A 12,823-nucleotide genomic window follows, 5' to 3' on the forward strand; every position below is an offset into this window, starting at 1 on the left:
ACCATAAAGTAGGAATGTTACAACTCTTAGAATGCCTTTAATAGTTTTATTTTGAGGCTATATAAAGCCATGTATGTTGTATTTGTAAGTAGACTTGGAAAATATAGTAAAAGAAGCATTTGTGCTCTCCTTTAGCCAATGACTAAGTTTCTTTGCAATTCTATGTAGTTTAGGTTGCATGTAGAATCATTCAAGCTCGACATGATCAATCTTACTTATGGAGTGGTTCAAATCTCAAACAAGTGTTCTTGCGTTAAAATATTTGATTAATGTACTAGGAGCATTAGTTATTCCAAAAGGCATAACAAGCCATTCATACAATCCAAACTTAGTTTTGAACGCGGTTTTTCATTCGTCTCCTACATGCATTATAATTTGATGATATCCAGATTTCAAGTCAATCTTTGTAAATAAACATGAACCATGCAATTCATCAAGTATATCGTCTAGCCTAAGAATAAGATGTCGATACTTTACCGTGATTTTGTTGATGGCTCTACAATCCACGCACATGCGCCACGTCCTATCTTTCTTCGACACCAATAAGATCGGTACAGAACATGGACTCAAACTCTCTCGTATATAGCCCTTCTCCATAAGCTCCTCTACTTGCCTTCGAATTTCTTTAGTCTCAGTTGGGTTGGCTCTATAAGCTGGCTTATTAGAAATTATCGCCCCTAGAATGAAGTCTATTTAATGTTCAATACCTCTAATTGGAGGTAGTCCTTTAGGGACTTCATCTTGGAATACGTCATCAAATTCCTGTAAAAGAGATTGAAACATACTAGGCAAAGGCAAATTATTATCGTTAGAGACCAAACATCCTTCCTTGTACACAAGTACAAAGATGGTTTTTTGTGAGAACATTGCCCTTCTAACCTCTCCAACTCTAGCCAAACAACTCACATTCTTTTCTTTTTCTCCAATTTCATTCTTTATTTCACTATGGTTTTCTCGTGGACTTTTCTCTATTTTTTCACTCAACTCTTTTTCCTCAAACTCTTTCTTTTTTTCCTCCAACTTTAATTGATCAGCAAATACATTTGCAGAACTCAAAGGCATAAGAGTGGTTTTTCTACCATCTTTTACAAAAGAATACCGATTCAAATAGCCATCATACATAACCCTCCTGTCAAATTGCCATGGTCGGCCAAGCAATATGTCTCCAGCATGCATTGGTAAAACGTCACAAAGAACTTCATCTTTATATTTTCCTAAAGTAAAAGATATTAAAGCTTGAGAAGTTACCTTCATTGTTCCACTGTCATTGAGCCATTGAAGCTTGTAAGGTTTAAGATGGTGTTGGGTTGGAATTAGCAACCTTTTGATCAGCATTGTACTTACGACATTGGTGTAGCTTCCACTATCAATTACAAGATCACAAGGAGTCCCCTTAACTAAACACCTTGTGTGAAATAGTTTGTCTCTTTGATCATCAACATCATTCTCTGTAACTTGAGTTTTAAGAAGTCTTCTAGTTACAAGTACCAAATGACTCTCATCTTCTAGTTCCTCCTCATGTTCCTGGATTTCCTCTTTAACTAGCTCATCATGGTCACTTTCTTCACTATCTGTGACAACTTGTCCATTCTTGATGATCATGACTCTCTTGTTAGGACAATTACGACTAAGATGACCAATTCCTTGACATTTCCAATATTTGATGTCTCTATTTCTTTCTCGAATCTCCTTATATTCCTCCACTTTCTCTTTACCCTTGGAGGTCTCAGCTTTGTTCTTTTTGTCAAGATGATACTTGCCTCCAACTTTGAAATCTATCTTTTCAATATTTGCATTCTTTTTCCAAGTGTTGAAAGTAGTAGACTTTGAAATACCATACCTCTTGGAGTTCTCCTTCTCCCAAGCTAGTTGCCCTTCAATTTTGACAGCAAGGTGTAACAATTCTTGCATATCAAAGTACGCTTGCCTATCCACTTGATGAGCAAGTTGTCGGTTTAACCCACCAAGAAATCTAGCCATTGTATCTTCCTCATCTTCATCAATACATGCTCTATTAATAAGGGTCTCTATTTCTTTATAATATTCTTCAACACTTTTGGATCCCTGTTGTAAAGTAGTTTTTGCTTAAGTAGTCGAGAATAATGCTTAGGAATTTGCCTTTTTCTCATTAATGTCTTCAATTCCTCTCACGTTTCAATTGGTTCTTCATAATTTCTCCTTCACTCTGATTTCAAAGATGTCCACCATATAATGGCGTAATCACAAAATTCAGCCACAACAAGCTTCAACTTTCTTTCTTCACTGAAATTGTTGCAATCGAAGACATGCTCAATTTTGCTCTCATATTGCAAATACTTTTTGGTGCTAAAATTTCTCTACCCCGACTTCTTTTTCTTTTTCTCTCTCATACTGGTACTCCCTCTCAATTCTTTTTTGTGCTAAAATTTCTCTACCCCTTCTTCTGACTCTTCCTCTCCCTCGACCGACATCTCTCCCTCCCCTAGGGCTCTGTCTCGCTAAAAGGGTGACATTGTCATCTTTTTCATTTTCAACTCCTTCATTCAAGAGTACTTCCCTCCCTTGAAGATTACCTAAGGCTATTTCAATTCGCTCCATCCAGTCTGTCAATGTACTAATAACTTGATTCAAATGAGTAATTGTTTCGACCTGTGCTTCTCTCCACCTAGCTTCATTGATCTCCCCTCCATTTCCTCTATCTTGGTTCATGATTGTACAAACAGTAGTGGAATATGTTTAGGACCTCACACACTCAACTCACTGATATTACACTCAGGGACACTCGTGTTCGTACACAAAGGTAGGCTGTTTGGGAAAGTGGCTAAATTATGATCAAGGTAGGCTAATATATCGGTAAAGCAATTCTGATAGTAGCAAGCTATTCAAGGCAATCAAGATAAGTTAATTATGAAATAACAACAAAATAAAACAAGACGTGAACAAAAAAAATAAGGGACATGATTTGGATATAATTGCACATGGAAAAAAAAATTCCAAAAAGAAAGGACATGAAGATTTTAAGAACGATCTAACTCTCCTATTTACAGAATTCGGGAAATTTAGAAGTTATCTTCAAGCATAGATTATGAGGAAAAGAGAAAAAAAAAAAATATCAAATACAACAATTCTATAGATGAATGAAAGAAAAAAGATGTGAATCAAAGTTTATTTGATCTTCAAATAAACATGCAAATGATCTAAAAAAAATAATAAATATCGTTTATAATCACAATCATAAGAACAAATATGATAAGATTTTTTTTTTTTTTTTCAAGATCTCAACCTGATCTTTAGGAACCTGATCTTTAGGAAGAAAATGAGAAAAAAGTGAAGTTGATGAATAATGGCTGAAATGACAGCAAGAAAATAAATGGACAAATTTAAAGAAAAGATAAACAAGAGCAGAAATGAAAGATAAAATCAATTCTAGAGTCGGCCACAAAGATGTAAGCCTAGGCTCTAATATCAAACTGATAAGGCAACCCTAATCCTCAGCCCAACGATCTAAGCTTTTATTTTAGCAAGAACCCTTGAATCAAAGTAATTAACACCTCCTTATGCGAAATTTGGATCAACCAAGAGATAAGGCTATAATTAGATTACCTCTTACGATCGAAGCTCTAAAAGCAAGATTTGGAACCTTGTTCTAAATTGAGTCACTCCACAATCTAACTTGATCAAGGCTTGATTGAATGGCTCGGTTGCAATTCTACCACAAGAATTGCTTGAAACTTAGAAATGACAAATATGATGCTCGGATTTCTAAGGGAAACGTCTCAATTTGAGATCTGAATTACATTTATCAACAAATCTGATTTTTACATAACATATTGTGGGATTTATAGTCTCCCGACAATAGACATTTGTGGCCGAGATTCAATCCCGAACCCCTTTAATCTCCACAAATGGCGAAGTTAATTTTGACCAATTGACCATTGCAAAATGAAAACAAAAAACAATAAAATCTTTCAATAAATGTTGATACGTTTGAGTGGCTAAAGAAATAAATTTAAAATTTATTAGGCTTCACTCGTTTAGGTTCAAACTTTGTTGTTGACATTTTTAATGTTTTCCAACTTCAAACTCTGTTGTTGACATTTTTAATATTTTGAAACACCGTGATTCTTATCATATACTCCTTTGAATGTATCTAACAAGAACTAATATATTTATTAAAATGAGTTTTGTTGTTTGTTGTGGCATATATATTTATTAAAATGAGTCGAAATTGAGGATGCAAAGCATGCTGCACTAAAAAGGGTAAATATTGTATTTTTGTTGTTTGCTATGGCAGATATATTTATTAAAATAAGGAGTTTTGATGTTTGGTGTGGCAAAGCATGCTGCACTAAAAAGGGTAAATATTGTATTTGATCAAAACATTATTAAGGGGGGTGATGATTTTTCTGATTCGATGACAAATCCTTTTGATGAGGGGAAGATCATAAGAATTACGGTGTTCCAAATATATGTTAACAACAGAATTCGAACTTACGCACACGGAGAGCTCAATTGATTTCAAACCTGTCGCATTAACCACTGAAGCACTATTTTTAATTTCATAAATTATGTAAAAGTCAAATGGCTAATTTGACTTACTCTTTTGTAGAGATTAAAGGGGATCGAGAATAAATCCGGTCCACAAACGTCTTTTGTCAAGAGACTATAAATACCAAAAATATGTTATGTAAAATTCAGATTCGTGGATGAATGCAATTAAGATCTTAAATTGAGACATTTCTCTTAGAAATCCGAGCAGCATATTTGCCATTTCTAAGTTTCAAGCAATTCTTGTGATAGAATTGCACCCGAGCCATTCAATCAAGCCTTGATCAAGTTAGATTGTGGAGTAACTCAATTTAGAACAAGATTCCAAATCTTGCTTCTAAATCTTCGATCGTAAGAGGTAATCTAATTCTAGCTTTATCTTTTGGTTGATCCAAATTTCGTATAAGGAGGTGTTAATTACTTTGATTCAAAGTTTATTTGCTAAAACAAAAGCTTGGATCGTTGAGCTGAGGATTAGGGTTGTCTTATCAATCCTAAACCTTACAAGCTTCAATGGCTCAATGACATTGGAACAATGGGAGTAGTTTCTCAAGCTTTAATATCTTTTACTTTTGGGAAAATATGAAAATGAAGTTCTTTGTGATGTTTTACCAATGCATGCTGGAGACATATTGCTTGGCCGACCATGACAGGAGGGTTATGTAAGATGGCTATTTGAATAGAGGTATTCTTTTGTAAAAGATGGTAGAAAAACCACCCTTGTACCTTTGAGTTCTACAAATGTATTTGATGATCAAATAATGTTGAAAGAAAAAAAGAAAGAGTGTGAGGAAAAAGAGTTGAAAGAAAAACAAGAGTTGAGTAAAAAAACAGAGAAAAATCAAAGAGAAGAACATAGTGAAAAAAATAATGAAATTGAAAAAAAAGGAAAGGAGGTGAGTTGTTTGTTGGAGAGGTTAGAGAAGGCTCACAAAAAAACCATCTTTTTACTTGTGTAAAAGGAAGGATGTTTTGTCTCTAATGATAACAATTTGTTTTTGCCTAGTATGTTTCAATCCCTATTACAGAAATTGATGGCGTATTCCAAGATGGAGTCCCTAAAGAACTCCCTCCCATTTGAGGTATTGAACATAAAGTAGACTTCATTCCAGGTGCAGTGATTCCTAATAGGCTAGCTTATAGAGCCAACCAAATTGAGACTAAAGAAATTCAAAGGCAAGTAGAGGAGCTCATGGAGAAGGGCTATATACGAGAGAGTTTGAGTCCATGTTCGTAGACCATGTTTCCGAAAAGCCCTAGAATGCCACCAAAAACGCACTGGTATCGTGAATTTGATACCCAACCATCGAATTTGAGCATTCCGCACCACAATGCCGAGAAATATTTTTTTCGCATGCGTGCTTAAAATTTACTCCGTGCTGCAGCTTTTCGAAACCGCCCTAGGGCTCAACCGAAAACGCGCAGGAGTCGCGTATTCGATACCCAACCATCGAATTGGGGCATTCCCCATCACAATGTCAAGAAATATTTTTTTCACATGCGTGCAAAAAAAAAAAAAAATGCTTTGTAGACCAGCATTTCGAAACGCCCTAGAACGTAACCGAAAATGCGCCTAAGTATCGGAACCGCCCCAGAACACGACCGAAAATACGCCGGTGTCGCAAAATCGGTTCCCAACCATCGAATTGGGGAATTTTTCACAACAATGCCAAGAAATATTTTATGGCATCATATTGAGACGTTTCTCTTAGAAATCCGAACATCATATTTGTCATTTCTAAGTTTCAAGCAATTCTTGTGATAGAATTGCACCCGAGTCATTCAATCAAGCCTTGATCAAGTTAGATTGTGGAGTAACTCAATTTAAAACAAGATTCCAAATCTTGCTTCTAGATCTTCGATCGTAAGAGGTAATCTAATTCTAGCCTTATCTTTTGGTTGATTCAAATTTCGTATAAGAAGGTGTTAATTACTTTGATTCAAGGGTTCTTGCTAAAACAAAAGCTTGGATCGTTGGGCTGAGGATTAGGGTTGTCTTATCAATCCTAAACCTTACAAGCTTCAATGACTCAATGACAGTGGAACAATGGGGGTAGTTTCTCAAGCTTTAATATCTTTTACTTTTGGGAAAATATGAAGATGAAGTTCTTTGTGATGTTTTACCAATGCATGCTGGAGACATATTGCTTGGCCGACCTTGACAGGAGGGTTATGTATGATGGCTATTTGAATAGAGGTATTGTTTTGTAAAAGATGGTATGATATGGAAAATCAACCTAAGGGAAAGCATGGAACGGATTACCTTGATGATCAAGATCAAGAGTAAAGAAAACTCGTTTCTAAACTCATGATTCGAATCACTCCACAAGAGGTTTGATCAATACCACTTGAATGACTCTACATGCAAGTTCTAAACACAAGAATTTGCAAAAAAAGTTTAGTTCTCAACAAAGCTAAAATAGAAATTCTATTCTTAATTTCAAAATCTGATGTCTAATCAAAGAAAAGAAGGCTTTATATATAGCCCTTACAACCTTAACCTAAGTGATATATAACTCCCAAATTAAATGGGCTAGTAAATGAAAAATACCCATAACCTCCATATTAAAATGGCTAGTTCATGGTGGAATATAGTAACCTATGTGGGTTACAATATAACCTTAACTCCTATATTTAAAACTAGTTTAAATATGATAAACAAATTAAACTATAATTAAATAATGCAATTAATAAAATATGCTTATTGACTAATCCTTGGACTAGTTTCATAAATTCAGCGGAGTTCATTAAATGCAACTTAAAGTGCATTAATTCATCTCTTTCTTGAAGCTCAACTTTGCACAACATATGAGGGAGGTCTCCAGCGTCTTCTAGAATTTCCTTTGATGAGCTCACCATAGCTTGAATATAACTTTATAAGGTTTGTTGTAGATTCTTAGCTCTTGTCCTTGTAATTGGACCTTGAAGAATGAAAATTCCTTGGTCGTGGTTCATATCATTCTCCCCCTCTTGAGAAAGATTCGTCCTCGAATCAAAGCCATCACCTGCATCAAAAGGACTCAAATCAACAACATTAAAAGATGTACTAACACCGTACTTACCTGGTAAATCAATTTTATAAGCATTGTCGTTGATACGTTCAAGAACTTGAAAAGATCCATCTCCTCATCGTAAAAGCTTAGATTTTCTTTGAGTAGGAAATCTTTCTTTTGGGAAATGCACCCAAACCCAATCTCCTGGCTTGAAGATGACAATCTTACGTTCTTTATTAATTCGGGTGGCAACCTTGGAATTTTGTTTCTCAATTTGTTCTTTCACTTGCTTGTGCAGTTTATGAACAAACTCAACCTTGACATTTGCATCAAAATTCACAAACTCTTTTGACGGTATGGGTAACAAGTCAATGGGGGTTAAAGGATTAAAGCCATAAAAAATTTCAAAAGGTGTGCATTTAGTAGTGCTATGAACAACCCTATTATATGTAAATTCTATAAAGGGCAAACAATCCTCCCAAGTCTTAAGATTCTTATCAATAATAGCCCTAAGCATAGCAGTCATGGTTCTGTTAACAACTTCAGTTTGTCCATCTGTTTGAGGATGACAAGTAGTTGAATATACTAGCTTAGTTCCTAACTTACCCCATAAAACACGCCAAAAGTGGCTTAAAAATTTTACATCACGATCACTAACGATGCTTTTAGGAATGCCATGCAATCGTACAACTTCCCTAAAGAACAGGTCTGCAATATGTTTTGCATCATCAGTTTTGTGACAAGGAATAAAATGAGCCATTTTACTAAATCGATCTACCACAACAAAGATGCTATCATAACCTTTCCTAGTCCTAGGTAAACCTAAAACAAAATCCATTGATATATCAATCCAAGGACCATTAGGAACCGGTAATGGGGAGTATAAATCATGTGGTTGAAGCCTAGACTTAGCTTGTTTACATGCTATGCAACGAGCACAAACTTTATGAACATCTTGTCTCATTTTAGGCCAAAAAAAAATGTTCAGAGAGCATATCATAAGTTTTAGAAACTCCATGGTGTGCCATTAAACCACCTCCATGAGCTTCCCTCACAAGTAGCTCACGGATGGAACAAGATGGTATGCAAAGTTTGCCTTTTCGGAACAAAAATCCATCTAACAACAAGTAATTATCCACAATGAGTCCTTTTTCACAAGATTCAACAAAAGGAGCAAAGAACATGTCATGTTGATACAAATCCTTTGTGTTCAAAACCCAACAACCTAGCATTCAAAGTATTGAGGAGGACATACCTTCGTGATAATGCATCTGCAACAATGTTCTCCTTACCTTGTTTATATTTTATGACATAAGGGAATAATTCAATAAATTCTAACCACTTAGCATGTCGTCTGTTGAGTTTATTTTGTACTCTCAAATGCTTTAAACTTTCATGATTCGTATGAATAATGAACTCCTTAGGCCAAAGATAATGTTACCAAGTTTGCAATGCACGAACCAAAGCATAAAGCTCTTTGTCATAAGTTGGATACCTCAAAGATGCACCAGTCAACTTCTCACTAAAGAACATTAAAGGTCTTTGATTTTGCATTAATACAGCACCTATCCCTACTCCACTAGCATCACATTCAATTTCAAAAGTAGACTCAAAATTAGGTAATGCAAGCAAGGGAGCATAACTCAATTTTTCTTTCAAAGTATTAAAAGCAAGTTCTTGATCTTTTTCCCATATAAAGGATACATTTTTCTTAACAAGTTCATTCAAGGGTGAAGCAATTGTACTAAAATTCTTAATGAACCTACGGTAGAAACTTGCAAGACCATGAAAACTTCTTACCTCATTTACATTTTTAGGTGTAGGCCAATCTTTTGTAGCCTTCACTTTCTCCTCATCAACCTCAACACCATTAGATGAAACTACAAACCCAAGAAAGTTAACTTTTTCCATGCAAAAGCTACATTTCTTTAAATTTACGTACAAACATTCATTTTTTAAAGTAGTCAAAACATTGCGTACATGGGTAATATGATCATCTAAAGATTTAGAGTAAACAAGGATGTCATCAAAATAAACAACCACAAACTTACCTAAGTATTCTCGTAAGACATGGTTCATTAGTCTCATGAATGTACTAGGTGCATTAGTTAATCCAAAAGGCATAACCAACCATTCATAAAGACCATACTTGGTTTTAAAAGCTGTTTTCCACTCATCCCCAATATGCATGCAAATTTGATGATAACCCGATTTTAAATCAATCTTAGTAAAAAGACTACATCCATGCAATTCATCAAGCATCTCATCTAATCTGGGAATTGGATGCCTATACTTTATAGTTATCTTGTTTATAGCCCTACAATCAACACACATACGCCAAGAACCATCTTTCTTAGGTACAAGAATAACTGGAACAGAACAAGGACTCAAACTTTCACGTACATACCCTTTAGCAAGGAGTTCACTTACTTGCCTTTGTATCTCTTCAGCCTCCTTTGGATTAGTCCTATAAGCTGGTCGGTTTGGAATGGGCGCGCCAGGAATGAAGTCAATCTTGTGTTCAATCCCTCTAAGTGGTGGCAAATTACTAGGCTTCTCCTCGGAAAATAGATCTTCAAACTCTTGCAAAAGCACAACAAAATCACCAGGCAAAGAAGGGTTAAGCATGTTAGTAAAGTAAAAAAATCCCTTGCACATAAGTACAAGAATAGCCTGGTTAGAGAGCAAAACATTCCTAGCCTCACTTGATCTAACATACAAGCTTACGATTTGGCTTTTCTCTCTTTTTTTTTTTCTCTAGGCTGAGTGTTACTCTCTTGCTTTTCCCTCAAGCTCTTTTTTTCACTTGATTCTTTTTCAATCTCTGTTTTTGCATCAGCCTCTTGCCTTTTCTTTTCAAGTTTGCAATGATCAATAAATACATCTTTTGGAGACAATGGAATAAGAGTAGTTTTTCTACCGTTGTGAGTAAAAGAGTATCGATTTGCATACCCATCATACATTACTCGACGATCAAATTGCCAAGGCCTCCCCAGTAATAAATCTCCAACATGCATGGATACAACATCACATAAAACATCATCAACATATTTTCCAATAGTAAAAGAAACAAGAGTTTGTTGAGTTACCCGTACTTCCCCACAATCATTCAACCATTGAAGCTTGTAGGGTCTTGGATGTGGTTGTGTCTTTAAATTGAGTCTTTGACCAGAATGGAACTCACAACATTGGTGCAACTACCGCTATCAATTACAACACTACAAGGTACAAATTGAACAAGACACCGAGTTTGAAACAAGTTCTCCCTTTGGTCTAGGCCGTCCTCCTTAATATGGGTGTTTAGAGCTTGTCGAGTAACCAAAGATATATGTGTAGGGTCCTCTTCACTAAACTCCTCACTCTCATCAGTTTCCTCATTTATGTCGTCATGTGCCTCGTCATCCGAAACAATTTCTCCCTCCTTGATGGTCATAATTCTTGCATTTGGGCAATCTCTACTATAGTGTCCTACCCCTTGACATCTCCAACACTTTAAATCTCTATTTCAAACATTAGACTTTTCTACTTTTTCTTTCCCTTAGAACTCTCCTCTTTCTCAAATTTAGCTTGAGGCTTCTCATTAATCTCTTGATTTCTATGCTTATAATCAATGTTCTTACTATCCCTTTTCCATGTAGAAGTAGAATTGGGAAAAGTTTTAGAAGAATACCGTTGAGACCTTCGTTGGATTTGCCACTCGATCTTAATTGCAATGTGCAACAACTCCTCAATATTAGAATAAGGCTGTAAATCAGTATTGTCCGCAATCTCTGTGTTTAACCCATTAAGAAACCGCGCCATGAGAGCCTCCATGTCCTCATCGAGTTCAAGTCGATCCATCAATGTATCCATCTTCTTATAATAATCCTCCACAGATTTGCGTCCTTGTTTCAATGCTTGAAGCTTTTGCGCCATGTCCTGGTGAAAATATTGTGGAACAAACGCTTCCTCATGGACTCTTTGAACTTGACCCATGAATCAATTGGTGCTTCAAGATTTCTTCTCCTACTTGACATCAATTTATCCCACCAAATTTGAGCATATTGTTTGAATTGAGCAATGCATAACAGTACCTTCTTTTCATCACTAAAATTATGATAGTTGAACATCGACTCCACCGTTTTCTCCCATTGAAGATACTCCTCTGGATCGGTTTTGCCAAAAAACTTGGGAAGTTTTAGTTTGATGCTCCCCACGTTACGATCAATTCTATCATCATAAGAAACTCGTTGTTGTAAATTATGATACCTTCTTCCATGGTCTCTCCCTCGCATCAAGCCATGACCAACCACATGTGGATTATCCTCGTGATGATCAGAATTGTCGCCCTCATATGTATCGGTTGAGGGCGTAGGTAGTGGAATCCTCTGTTGAGCTTGATTTTGAATCTCCAATCTGCCTATTCGATCAGTCAACTCTTCTATTCCTCAAATTAGTCTTTCCATGGTTCATTGTTGGGCTTCTCTCAATCGTGCATCAGTAATGTTAGTATTGTCGTCTGGATTTTCCATGTTACAAAAGAAAGGTAAAAGGAAAAAAAAAGGACCTCACAAGCGCTCCCTCACGTGTATTCACTCGTGTTTAGCACTCAACACTCGAATCAATGTGTCACTCCCTTACAAACTCACCCTCACAATTGAGCACACACAAATCACACTCCAAAAAACAAATTGGGATGTGAGACAAGCTATGTTATAGAGCTAAGTGCAATTCCAAGTGAATAGACAGTACACTCAACACATACACAAGAGTATTGAAGGAGCAATCCGAATAACGACAAAGAAACGAATTAAAGAAAGAAAATGATTAAGGACTAATTTAGATGTAGTAACATATGAGAGTTACATATAATAATCAAGAGGAAAAAAAGAAAGACATTTAACATCAATATGCTTTCTTTCTTTCCATGGTTTTTTTTTTTTTTTCCTTCTGATTGGCAAAATCTAATCAATTTACCAACAAGAAAATTGATTTAGAAGATCTTAAAAAAGAACAAAATGTTGATAAGATCCAGATCTATCACTTTAAAGAACATAAGAATTTTTTTTTTTTTTGTTATATATTTGTGTGATAGAACATGAACATTCTACACAAACTGGAAAAAAATAATTATAAGAGAATTAAAGAGATAAGCGCAATGAAACATATATCCTATCTTAATCCTGAAGCTCTGATACCAAATGATATGGAAAATCAACCTAAGGGAAAGTATGGAACGGATTACCTTGATGATCAATATCAAGAGTAAAGAAAACTCGTTTCTAAACTCGTGATAAGATAAGGAACCACTACAAGGGGAGTAA

General features: G+C 35.6%; 1 pseudogene; it reads right to left on the reverse strand.

The window, feature by feature from the left end:
• Positions 1 to 693: 693 nt before the first annotated feature.
• Positions 694 to 11,545, reverse strand: LOC111471423 (annotated as a pseudogene).
• Between the last annotated feature and the right edge of the window lie 1,278 nt (positions 11,546 to 12,823).

This window comes from Cucurbita maxima, unplaced genomic scaffold (genome assembly GCF_002738345.1).
Source record: "Cucurbita maxima cultivar Rimu unplaced genomic scaffold, Cmax_1.0 Cma_Scf00052, whole genome shotgun sequence".
Lineage (NCBI taxonomy): Eukaryota > Viridiplantae > Streptophyta > Magnoliopsida > Cucurbitales > Cucurbitaceae > Cucurbita > Cucurbita maxima.